Consider the following 12528-nt stretch of genomic DNA (forward strand, 5'->3'; position numbering starts at 1 on the left):
CACCTATAACTAAAAAAATAAATATTAAGAAAAAATAACTTCAACCCTTACACTACTATTTTGAGAATGGTTTTTGTAAAGACACATTTCTGTCCTTCTTTAACCTATCTACTTTTTGTTTTTTTGGAGTGGGTAGGTAACGGGGGTTGAACTCTGGGACACTCAACCACTGAGCTACATCCCCAGCCCTATTTTGTATTTTATTTAGAGACAGGGTCTCGTTGAGTTGCTTAGCAACTCGCGGTTGCTGAGGCTGGCTTTGAAAACTCTATCCTCCTGCCTCTGCCTCCCAAACTGCTGGGATTACAGGCGTGTGCCACTGCACCTGGCCTAATCTATCCATCTTGTAAAAGTTTACTTCACACTAAGATGTTTTCATGGACCAGGGGTCTGGTTCAGTGATATGCTACTAGAAGTGTACCATTTGGTTCCCCAACATGGAATCCCTGATTGGTAGCTTTGCCAGTTCCCGTGGTGTAAATACTCCCATTATGGATGATTTCAAATCATCAAGGTGACCTTATCAAACAGACATTGGGAGATCTGCACAGTGCGCCATTATCTAGTATATCAAGCATACAGATGCAGTGGATGCAAATGACCTCATGAGCAGACATAATAGTAAAATGTAAAATTAGGAAGAGATTAATTTTGAATATCTATTACCTTTATTAGTCACATGATAATATAATTTTTAAATGTTTATTTAGTTATAGGTGAACACAGAGTATCTTTATTTTTATGTGGTGCTGAGGATTGAACCCAGTGCCTCACACATACGAGGCAAGCACTTCACCACTGAGCTACAGCCTCAGCCCTTATAACTTAATTCTTAATAATGGCTGCTTTACAAGCAGCTCACAGAATTCCTGAAAATTTAGTAGTTGGCTGTAGAGAATCAGTGAACCAGCTCCAACACACCACGGCCATGGTTTCAAATTGTCCTCTGATGTTTCTGTGCCTCCTTATTTCCTATTATCCCACAACACTTTTTAAAATATATATCTATTTTTAGTTGTAGTTGGTTGGACACAATACCTTTATTTAATTTATTTTTTTTATGTGGTGCTGAGGATAGAACCCAGCCTCTCGTTCATGCTAGGCAAGCACTCTACCGCTCAGCCACAGCCACAGCCCCCCACAACACTTTAAAATGCAGTTATGTAGTTATAATGGCAAAATGAAATACTGCCTTTGTATTCATCTGCATTTACATTAACACATGAACCAATTGTCATATTACACATTTTAATCTCTGTAAATTAACACATTTTTATTTCTCCCTCTTGAATAGTGTGTGTGTTTTATTGGACCACTAATGAAAAACAGGCCTCACCACTGACAAGTTAGCCAACATAATATGAGTCCAGGGCTGTGGTCTCTAGTGCATCCTTCATAGACCCATTGTCTCTAAGCAAGATTTTTAGAAAAGAAAGAAAGGGACATTGGGTGTGGCCAGCATGCCAATGGGTAATCATCCCCAGTCTGCTCTACTCCACCAAAGGTGAAGAATTCTGCCTTGAGTCGGCCCCTTGAGAAGGAATTTTTACAGCATTTATGTTTTCTTCACTAATTTTTAATTTAAACATTTAGTACACAGTGTGCCAAAAACTGTGCTGGATTCTAGGTAAATGCAGTTAGAAACAGTGACTGTCCCGGCCCTCATGGGAGGTTACAATCCAAAGGAGGGGGTCCTTGATAATCCCACAGATACATGCTGTAAAACGGTGGCGAGTTCCCTGAAGGAAACAAGAGGGGGCCCTGTGAGCCTGGGTCTGGGGCATCCGGAAAGGTTTTCCTAGGAAAACAGCTTTGGAATCAGGTGCTGACAGATGAGAAGCTGCCAGCTTGGTAAAGCTGGGGGAGGCCGATTCCACACAGAGGAAATTGCACACACAAAATCTGTGTTCTAGGAGACAAGAGGAGGCTGGGAGGCTGGAGTATGGAGAGCAAGTTAGAAGCAAGGTGTACAGGTCCTTCCTAGGTCACGTTTAGGATTCTGGTACTAAGTAAGAGCAGTGGGAAACCCACTGAGGAGTTTTAGGTAGGAGGGGATGACAAGATTGGCATTTTAATAAGTTTTCTGGCTGGTGTCTAAGGAAAGCTAATGTTGGACTTGGGGAGGAAGAAGACAAGACAGGAGATACTGGAACTGAAAGAAAGGGAGGTGGCAGAGCTGGAGAAGAGTAGATGGAATTAAGAATGTTTAGGGGCAAATTCAGCACAACTTGATGGTTTGGATAGAGTAAGAACAAAAAGGTCTGGCATGTGTGATTAGATGGATTCATCAGAAGAGAGAGCAATGGGAAGGAAGACAGGCTTGAGGGAAGTCAGATCATTAATTTTATTTTACTTGATTATGAGATTCCTTGAGAACAAATGGAGGTACCACCATGGATTGTTGAATTTATGAGACTAGAGCTCAGAAGAGAGGTTGGGACTGGAGAGATGATCTGAACAATGCTGGCTTACAGGTGCCATCAAAGCCCTGGGGTGTGTTAAATAACCAAGGAGGAGAGTGAGGAGAGAAGGCGGCCCGGCCCAGGACTAAAACTTAAGGAATTCTTATAAAGCTCCTAGGAGCTGGGATGTAGCTTTATGTGCTTAACATATAAAGGCTTTGAGTTTGATTCCCAGCAACACACACACACACACACACACACACACACACTGGTTAGTAAAGAAGTGGTGGCCAGAAAGCTATGGGAAGGAAATATAAAGTCAAGAGAGGGCTGGGATGTGGCTTGGTGGTAGAGTGCTTGCAGGTGTGAGGCACTGGGTTCAAGCCTTAGCACCACATAAAAAATAAATAAAGATATTGTGTGTCCATCTACAACTAAAAAAATATTTTAAAAAATAAAGTCAAGAGAACCAAAGGGGGAAAAATAAAATGTCAGCACATGAGACTTTGAGGGACATTTCAGATCCAAACCATAACAGGGCCCCAATTGGGATGAGGTGAGGAGTGGGTAGAAGGTGAGGAACCGGAGATAGTAGAGGCAAGTCTTCCAAGTCTGGCTGTTCAGGGAAGGACAAAGGACAGCCACTGGAGGAGGCAAATGAATCAAGGGGGATGGTGTTGTTTGTCTACAGGATAAAAGAGGCGTGAGCATGTTTAAAGCTGATGGGAAGTGCCCAACAGAGAGGAAGCGGTTGAAGCCCCAAGGTCCAGTAGAGAGGACAGTCAGTCCTGTGAGCCTCTCCCCCTTCTCCCAGTACTGCTGGGAGAAGGGGGAGAGACTCAGGCAAGGAGGCAGCCCAACTTCTCTCTGCAAGAGGAGAGTCCTGCAGAAACAAGCAGGCTTGTCTCACAACGGGAAGGTGAGTGAGTTTGCACCTGGTGGCTTGGATGTTTCTCAGTGTTGAGTAAAAATGAGGTCAATGGAGAGGACTCTGGGAAAGGGTAGGGTCTGCAGCAAACTTGCTGCCGGGGAGGCGGTGCTGAGAGGCCAGCCAGTTAGTGTTCAGGATGTACAGCACCTGGAGTCTGGTAACTTGGCTCTCACCTCCTGTGGCCACTTACAACCCTGGCTAGTACTGACCTGAGTGAGCCTTTGCTTTCTTATCTGTAAAATGGGCATATTGCACAGGGGTCCTTGTGGGGAGTTAATGAGAAAGTATATGCCATGTCCTTAATGTGGTCACTGGATGTAGGCTCCATAAAGGAAAACTAGAATTGCTATGTCATTATTTCTGTTTCTAACCTAAGCCTTACATGGCCTTTGGAGTCCATTTCCTTTTGGGATTTCTTGGATTGAAAGGTAAGTCTTTGATGAGGCACTGAAATGGGCACCAGGGGGCCCATGGGGATCTTCTGCAGCAGAATGTGCTCAGGAAAAGCATCCTGAGGAGACCGGCTGGTCTGATGTCCTGCCAGGCTCCTGCTCCCACTGCATGGAGGAGGCTGGGCCCACTGAGGTCCCAGAAAAAGCCCACGCCAAGTCTTTCAGGCATCTGGAAGTCCCTCTTCCATTCTTCATTTTTGATCCTCACTGTCAACACTGTGATCCTCTCCAGAGGTTGAGAGGAGGCAGGCCAGAAGCGCTTTGCCTTCTAGGTGTAGAATAGGTTGGGAGAGGACGCGATGGCGCGGAGCCTGGTTCTTGGGCTGTGGTGCTCGGCTGGGGAAGGGGGGACCGTCTGCTGGATCAAGCCTTTCTCCCCCACAGGGCTTTCTTCTTTTCTCCTTTCTTTTCTGCCAGCTGTTCCCCCCTCCTCTGGAGCATAGAAGCTTTCATTTATTTCTTCCCTGTTTTCCTAGATATTTCTCTCTCCATCTCCAGTCTCACTCACTAGAGTGACATCTTGAGCCTGATCCTGCCGCATTAAAAAAAAAAAAGCCCTCCCGTTCTCATCTCCGCGGAGATGTGGCAGATGGCAGAGCCTGGCTGAGCGGCAGCAGCCCCCATCCCAGCCAGGGAGCTGCCAGGACTGGTGAATGGGACAGTGACATGCCTTTCCACACTTGTGGACCCCCTCCTACCCCCGACCTGGGGATCCCCCAAGCCAAATCGCTTTCGGGTACTGCAGAAGCAGCGTGGGAATGTGGCTGCCTCCAGAGCTGGGTCTCCCTGTCTCTCCTGTGCATAGCGACTGAGCTTCTGGGTCAAGGCTCACTGACAGGCCCCTGAGTATGTCCCTCATGCACACAGCCCTTCTCAGGGTATGCAAGAAACACGGCACACAAAGCCTGTCCTCAGGGAACTCACTGAGTGGCAAATGGACATGACCCTCACCATCAAGGGTGCAGCCCAAGACAGGGGCACATTTCACACACCCACTCACAGGGAGACCAGCAAGGGGCTCTGGAGCCATCCAGGCCGATGAGAAACTCATCAGTGGGTGGATGGAGGTGGTGATGATGGGCGAGGAAAGGACGGAGCTGGATGTGAATGGAGGATGGCTGCTGGGGCAGGAGGATGCCCCAGGCCTGGACACTGGCTTGGCTGACTACTCTATGGGGGTTGAGCTCAGTGCTTCTGAAGCTCGTGTGTGTTTATGGGTAAAGGTCCGTGGACAGTAGACAGAGGAAACCTCTGGGTGCACTGGAGGGCTTCTGGAAGGCCTACAGAAGGGGATTCTGGGCCCAAGAGCATTAGGAATTTAACAGGTGCCTGATTCCTTATCCAGAATAAGAAAGGCCACAGTAGAGTCCCTTTTTTCCCCCTTTTTACTGGAGATTGAACTTGACCATTGAGCCACACCCCCAGCTCTATTTTGCATTTAGAGACAGGGTCTCACTGAGCTGCTTAGCACCTTGCCGTTGCTGAGGCTGGCTTTGAACTTGCGATCCTCCTGCCTCAGCCTCCCGAGCCGTTGGGATTACAGGTGTGCACCACTGTGCCTAGCATAGATTCCTTTTTATTTGTCATATTTTGTAAACATGACAGACTTCTGGCCTTCCCTAGGTTCCCCCTTCCCACCCCTCACACATTCTCCCTGTAGCAAAGAATGATGGAGCACACGGTCACTGGTCTCCCTCCCTCCCTTGCAGGTGTGGCCAGGGTCGGGGGTGTGGTATGGGGCTGTGATCCAAGCAGCTGGTCTTGGAGCACTTCCTTTATGCCCAACACAGTGCCAGCTGCCTTACTTATACCAACTCATGGCAAGCCTCTGAGAGGTAGAGAGCATTTCCATTTTACAGATGAAAAAGTTGGGGCACAAAGTTGTTTGGTCACTTGCCCAAGGTCTATAATTAGGAAGTGGCCTGGCAAGGATTTGAATTGAGGCCTCCATTCTCTCAATTGCTGCTCTAAGAGGAAAGAGAAACCAGCACTGTCTGACCCTCCCTGGCCTGCCAATAGGATCCCAGGAGCTGGGGGAGCCAGGTGGCAATAACCTGGCACTGACATGATACCATGGACAGCACCAGTCTGTCTCTCTCAGGAACCATGTGGGCAGGTGGGGCAAGAATTGTCACCCAGGGTCCAGAGAGGCAAGAGGACTGAATTAAGTAAGGAAGATTCAAATCCAGATCTCTTCAAACATCCTGGCCTTGTTCTGGCCCTTTTGTGAGGGGAGTCCAGGCTCCGTAGGTCATTCTTCCCCAAACCATAAAGGGATCTGGGGTAAAGATTCCTGGCTTAATGAGAAGAGAAGTTACTAGATTAGGGGCCAAGAGGCTGTGGGTTTTTCTTCCACTCAGTGGTCCTGGGCTAGACCTTGCCCTGCACTGTGCCCCAGGAGCTCACCAAGGTCTCTGAAGATCTTTCCAGAGAAGACGACATCCACTGGCGGAGGAGCGTGTGCCAGCACTGACATGCTGCCCCTCCTCTTCTGCCTGCACCCTTCCTGGAGGGCCTGGGAATGCGGGAGTGTTAAGGGTGCGGCAGCTCATCTTCCTGTTGCCACTTCCTCTCCCACTGGTGGCGTGAAGGCAGTGATCATGTGGCAGAGTGACATCCAATGAGGCATAGCAGGGGAGGCCTCCTGTGCAGACTTGGATGTGCCAGGGCACCTGCTTTCAGGGAGCTGGTTGACTACACCCCAGAGGAAGTGCCATCTAGCCCCACCAGACAGGCCACACGGCCCCTCCCGTCAGGAGCCTCCAGGCTGATGGGGAGGACAGCTCCTGTTCCGGTCTCTGGTTAGTTTAGAGGGGACAACCCCATTTCCTGCTCTGAGAGTCCCTCAGGGGGCTGGTGCACAGCACTGTAGATGCAACCAGATTCTGGAGTAGGAGCAGCTCTTTAGAGGCTGGGGACGATGAGGGTGACAGCAGAGAGGAAGGGGCAGGAAGGCAGGTACACAAAGGCCTATGTTACGGAGGGCTCATTCCATAACATTCAGAAGCTCCAGAGCAGTAGCTTGTAAAGGGAAACTGGAGGTGGTGAAGGGCTGGGCCTAGTGGTTCCTACCCGCCTCAAACTTCTCCCTTCTCTTGGGTCTCTTGCTTCAGTTCCAGCCCATGATGTCACATGGACCCCCCAGTAGTACATTCTCTGTAAGGTGACGGACGGCTCTGGTGTGAACCAATACCTTTCTCCCTGGACTACCAGCCCAGTGGAGACCAGCTGGAACTTTCAGAGGTTTCATTAAACAATATTTGTTGAGTGAATAAGTACTAAGGGAGAACAGAAGGGGTATTAACGGATGATGTCCACAAGGCCTAAAAATAGCCCAGCTCACGAGTCTGGATTTCTGAGTCTGTCCTTGCCAGGGCTTGGCAGGCTCTGGCCAGGCGGGGCTCCTTCTGCCTGCACAGGGAGGAGGTAGTTGAGACCCTGCACCATAGGGGGCCTTACTAGTCCCCTAAAACCCGCATGACCCATCTGTCATCCCCTTCCCCTCTCTCCCTAGAATCCTGACCCCTTGAGGAAAGAGGCATGGCTTTTCTTTAGTGGGTACAGAGGTGCCCCTGTTCCTTGAGCCAGGTCACTGAAGAGAAATCAGAGTCACAGCTGCTCTTAGCCAGAGTGCCCTGCTCAGGGAGTGCCAGGGTCTCAGGAGCCCTCAGACCTGACCTTAAACAGGCTGGTTGGTCTCGCCCCAGCTCAAAACCAAGACTGACAGCTTTAGATCCAACAGCCTGGTGCTCTGTTCCCAGGGGCCTGGTTTACTCCTCCCAGTGCTTAGCTGTACCCTGTAGGCCGGACACACTGGCTGCTCCATACGGTTTGAGGCCACCAGGGTGGGAGAAACTCCTCGCAAGCTTGGGATCCCTGAGTGCTGAAAGGGCAGCTGCCACTCTGCCCCTTCGACAGTTCCCCTTCTATCACAGGCCCCCTCCTGCCTTGGACTTCCAGAGCTGTGTTGTTGCAGGTAATTAAAGGGTTTTAATTAAATTAGGATCCCATCTGGCTGGGATCCGTCAGGCCCTTAACGAGGATTGTGTGTCACCAACATCAGAATGTGGATGGGGACTTAGACATGTGGGGGCTGAATTGGGGGACTATAGGCCCTTCAGACAGGGGTAGAGGATCCTCTGAGCCCCTCCCAGGCTCCCAGCACTGCAGCAGCTTATTCTACCTCCAGAAATGGAGGCCATGTGCCCTAGCTGGCACAGGGGCCAAGGAGGACCAGAAGTCTCCCAAGTTCATGTTTGCCTGTGAGTCTATAGACCTGTCTGGCGTGTCGTAAGATGTGGGCATCATCTCAGTTCTACAGAGGATGAAACTGAGGTCCATAGGAGCAGGTGCACTAACACCAGTGAATCACGTGGAGGTAGAGACCCAAAACACAGTGGCTTAAATAATGTAGAAGTTTTGATTTTTCTCAGTTAGACATGGTGGCTGGTAATCCCAGCTATTCAGGGAGCTGAGGAAGAGGACCTCAAGTTTGAGATCAGTCTGGACAACTTAGTAAGACCATGCCTCAAAAAATAAAAGGGTTGAGGATGTAGCTTACTGATAAAGAACCACTGGGTTTGATCTTCAGTTCTGCCAAATAAAGAAGAACTTTGATTTTTCTCTTACCCCAAAGGCTGAAGGTAGGCCATGTGGGGCTGCTTTGGCATTTCTATTAAACAAATTTTCGGGGACCAAGACTTCTCCCAGCTCACCACTGTGCCATGTCTAAGGTGCAGCTTGTGTCCCCATAGTCTAACATGGCAGCTAGAATTAGCAGTCACAGAATTCCAGGCAACAGGGTGGAAGATGGAATAAAGAAGGAGCCAAGAGTATACACCGACTGCCTTAAGATTTCTGGAACTTGACATATAACCACTTGGCCTAAATGTCATTAGCCACATCTTAGTCACATGACCACAGCTAGGTATAGGGAGGTATTTCAGTCACGGTGTCCAGCTAACAACTGAGGATCTCATTACTATGGAGAAAGGAGAAATAGATACTGGGGGACTATGGGCTCTCTCTGCTATGTATATCACAGGGCAGCACCAGGACAGGAACCCGGGTCTCCTACCTCCAGTCTGGGGCCCTTTCACCTATTTTTATTGGGGAGAGGTTGAGGGGCACTGAGCCACATCCCCAGCCCTATTTTGTATTTTATTTAGAGATAGGGTCTCACTGAATTGCTTAGCGCTTCACTTTTACTGAGGCTGGCTTTGGACTGGAGATCCTCGCCTTAGCCTCCTGAGCCACTGGGATTACAGGCATACGCCACTGCACCTGGCTCCTTTCACCTATTTTTCCAGGAACTGAAATCAACACAACTTTATCTCCAACAGCAAAAAGAGGAAATAGCATTCAAGGAGCACTTTATTTTATTTTCCCAACAGGTCTCCAAGGAGTAGAACCTTAGTTTTCATAGAAAGGGGGCTGCAGGAGATTGTGTCTTTTGTCCAAGACTGCCCAGCTAATAAATTACAGGCCCAGGACAAGGACCTTCTTGGACCTCCTTGTACACCCATGTTACTTTTTCATTGATTCAGGAGGCGCTGTCTTGTCCCTTGGAACCACCTAGCCAGGTGTCCCTGCAATGATGCAGGAAGAGCCCTTAAACTAGGCATCCTTGGTGGGACTTATTATTGGACCAACCTTTGGGCTCAGCAGGCCAACAGGAAATAAGATCCCCTGTGGAACAAGGACCAGCCCCCAGGTCTCCTCTGGTATTTGTGCCTTGGGGATGGTGTCAGTTGCCACTCCAGGACTTTGGCATAATCAGCAGGTACCACCCCCACCCCATCTTGCCTCTGCCTGGTGGGGCTGATGGTGCCTCTTGTCGCCTGTCACCCCAGCCTCCGATTCTCCTGGCAGCACCGCAGGACTCAGAGTCTTTGGAAGTAACATTTCTCTCTCCCACTCCCAACCATGACATTGGATCACTTCCCACAGAGCAGAGCGACTGGTTCATTGTGTCTCCCTCATCCCCCTACACTGGGTGATCCCATCCTTGGTCATCCTATGACCTTCAGTTAACTCCACCCCCATAGTCCCTTCCCCCAGCTTCCCCAACCACCCACCCACCTCTGTGCCTCTGAGCAATGGGCCTCTCTGCAGGAGTCTGCCACATGCAAGGTCATCAGCTTTCCTGCCAAGGATGGGGAGGGGGTGACTCAGTTCCTGCTTGCTCATCTCAGGGAAGAGAATGGAGGGACCAGACACCCATTCACTTTTGCCTTAAGTTCCGTCAAGAGGAGGACTCAGCATCACTGCCAGTTGACCTGACACGTGTTCGTTCCCTCTTGCTGGCTCTGCAGACAGCTGAGAAGGTGCACCCTGGAGATGGGAACAGCGAGGCCCAGGCAGTGCCTCTGTGCAGAGCTGAAGGGCAGAGGCAGCCTCCATGTGTCCTGTTGCTTAGAAAAGAGTGAGCCGTTCTCCCTTCCTCCATAGTGAGGTTCTGGGCATCGAAGGGGGGACTCCAGCCTGATGAGGGAGGCTTGGCCTCCACCCGGGGACCCTCAGTAGGAAGGGTCCCTGCCCTCAGGGAGCACTCAGTCTGACGAGGGAGGCACAGATGCTGGCCTCAGGAATTTCCTAATCTAATGAAGGCAGCCCAGCCCCTGACTCCAGGTGCTCCCCAATTTGATAGAGTGGGGGATGCAGTCATGTCTTCAAAGAGCCCCTCGTCTGGTAGGCTTGCTTCAGGGGCTCCATTCTGATGGGGGAGACTGAATGGATGTGGGAGCAAGACAGGACCAGCAGAATGGAAGAGTCCAAGGAGAGTTCAGATGGCCTTGAAGGGCATCAGGTGGGGTGGGGGGTATGGAGAAGCCACAGGGTTGGGGTGAAGGTGGGCCCTGGACTCTCTCAATGGGGAGAAGATGAGCTCCTTCAAGAGGAACCAACATTCCCATAAGTGTGGGAATGGCTGGGGTGGGAGGTCACACCACTTCGAGGGCCCCTCCTATGGCCTGGCGAACATCCCTGAGCCTTTCTGAACTCCAGCTGGGGTCCATCTCGGTGGGGGAAGTCATAGACTTTGCCCTCAAGGACAGAGGTAGCTGCCTTCTTAGACCTGGTAAGTTGAGTGGACCTGTTACTCTTGTGAATATATGAGGATTCAGGATATATCTGGCAAGAATAGTAGCGACCAGAGGCCTGTTCCAAAGAACTAAGATTGGGAATGAAGTCTGTTAGCAAAATTCAAGCTAGAAGAACAGCGTGGTTGCCCGGGAAGGCAGGAAAGGAGGAATGAGGCAGCAGTGTGCATGAGGGTGAAATGAAGTTATTAAAATGAACCCACCCCCTGTGCAGGCAGAACTGTGTGCCAGGAAGGCCGAGCCCTCCAGCTGTCGGCAGCATCTGGCTCTCTGCAGGAGCAGAGGAGCAGGAGGGGGTGGGTCAGAGCGCCCCCAGGTCCTGCTGAGAGTTCAGCCGCCACACAGGACTGGGAGCTGGGGACAGCCCCACCGCTCCTTCCTGTCTTCCTCCAGACCCCACAGCATGATGCGAGGTCCTCCTTGGTGTCTGGAGGGCATCTGTAGGTGGAAGTACCTCCAGATTCCAGCAGCGCCAAGCCTCCTGTCCCTGAGCCTCTCTGAACTCTCAGCACCTGGCCACAGGGTAGAGAGGGAGAAAGAGGCTTGGAGAGGCTTGTGTGTCTCAAGTTGGCTCAGGAGAGGCGGCCCCAGGAAGCAGGGGGTAAGGGAATGCTAGAATGGGAACATGAGCTCAAGCCACTTCTTTCTGGGTCACTTCACACAAGGTGGGTTTGCACCAAGGTGGCTCTTAAGCCCCCATGGCTCTGTGCTGCAGTGTGCGGCAGCTCCGTGCTGCTGGGCAGGAGCAAAGGCCAGGGGTGGTGGGTCCATGCGTCCTTGTACAGGTCTTTCCCCACTGTGGTGACACTGCCGAAAGGGATCCAGGGAACCTGAGCACTGACCTCCCAAGACAGCAGACCCAGAATGACCTCCAGAGGGACAGGGGACAGGGTGGAGTGGGGTGAGGCTCTAGCCTTCCCCTCACTGATCCCCTAAAGGGCCAACCTGTTTCCTGGTAGGGAGTCATGGGCAACCATCCATTCTGAGGCTTGCCTGCTGGGAGAAGGGAATGGCTGCCTTCAGTCCCCTTTGTCCTTCACTCCACCCCAGCCTTAGGACCGAGGAATCTGTGTGGTCACGACCTTCTAGGTAATTCGGATGCCCACTCACATTTAAGAACCCCTGGTCTGGGCAGACCTCTCCTGTTAAAACTGAAAGAGACCAGAGAAGACAATGAACAAGGCCACACAGAAAACTAATGGCAGGGCTAGGACCTACTGGTCCTCTGACACTAGGGCTGGCCTGGGTGGCAATTCAGGGAGGACACGGTGTTCCTGATTTGGCCCATCCCACCCGCCAGCTCTTCCTCCTTGAGCTGCTCTTGCAGAGGCCACCCCCAGCCCCATGAGCACCAAGCATGGGGTAGTCACTCTGGTTCCGGTGCTGGATCTGGTGGCCTGGAAAGGGGCCTGGAGAGGGCAGCCCTGGAGCCTCAGCGAACACCAGCTCCAGCAGCTGATGGAGCCTCGAGGCTCTGCTGCCCCTGAGAAATGCTGACCAGACCAGGGACTCTTGGGGACCCCTCCCTGGACAACTCAGAATGCAGTGTCCTGGGGGAAAGCTTTATTCCCTGTTCCAAGAACAAGACTCTGCACACGGAAGTTGACAATCAGGTGATTTCACGAGACTTCCCGCCCCTCCCC

This window comes from Marmota marmota, unplaced genomic scaffold (assembly GCF_001458135.2).
Source record: "Marmota marmota marmota unplaced genomic scaffold, marMar, whole genome shotgun sequence".
Classification (NCBI taxonomy): Eukaryota; Metazoa; Chordata; class Mammalia; order Rodentia; family Sciuridae; genus Marmota; species Marmota marmota.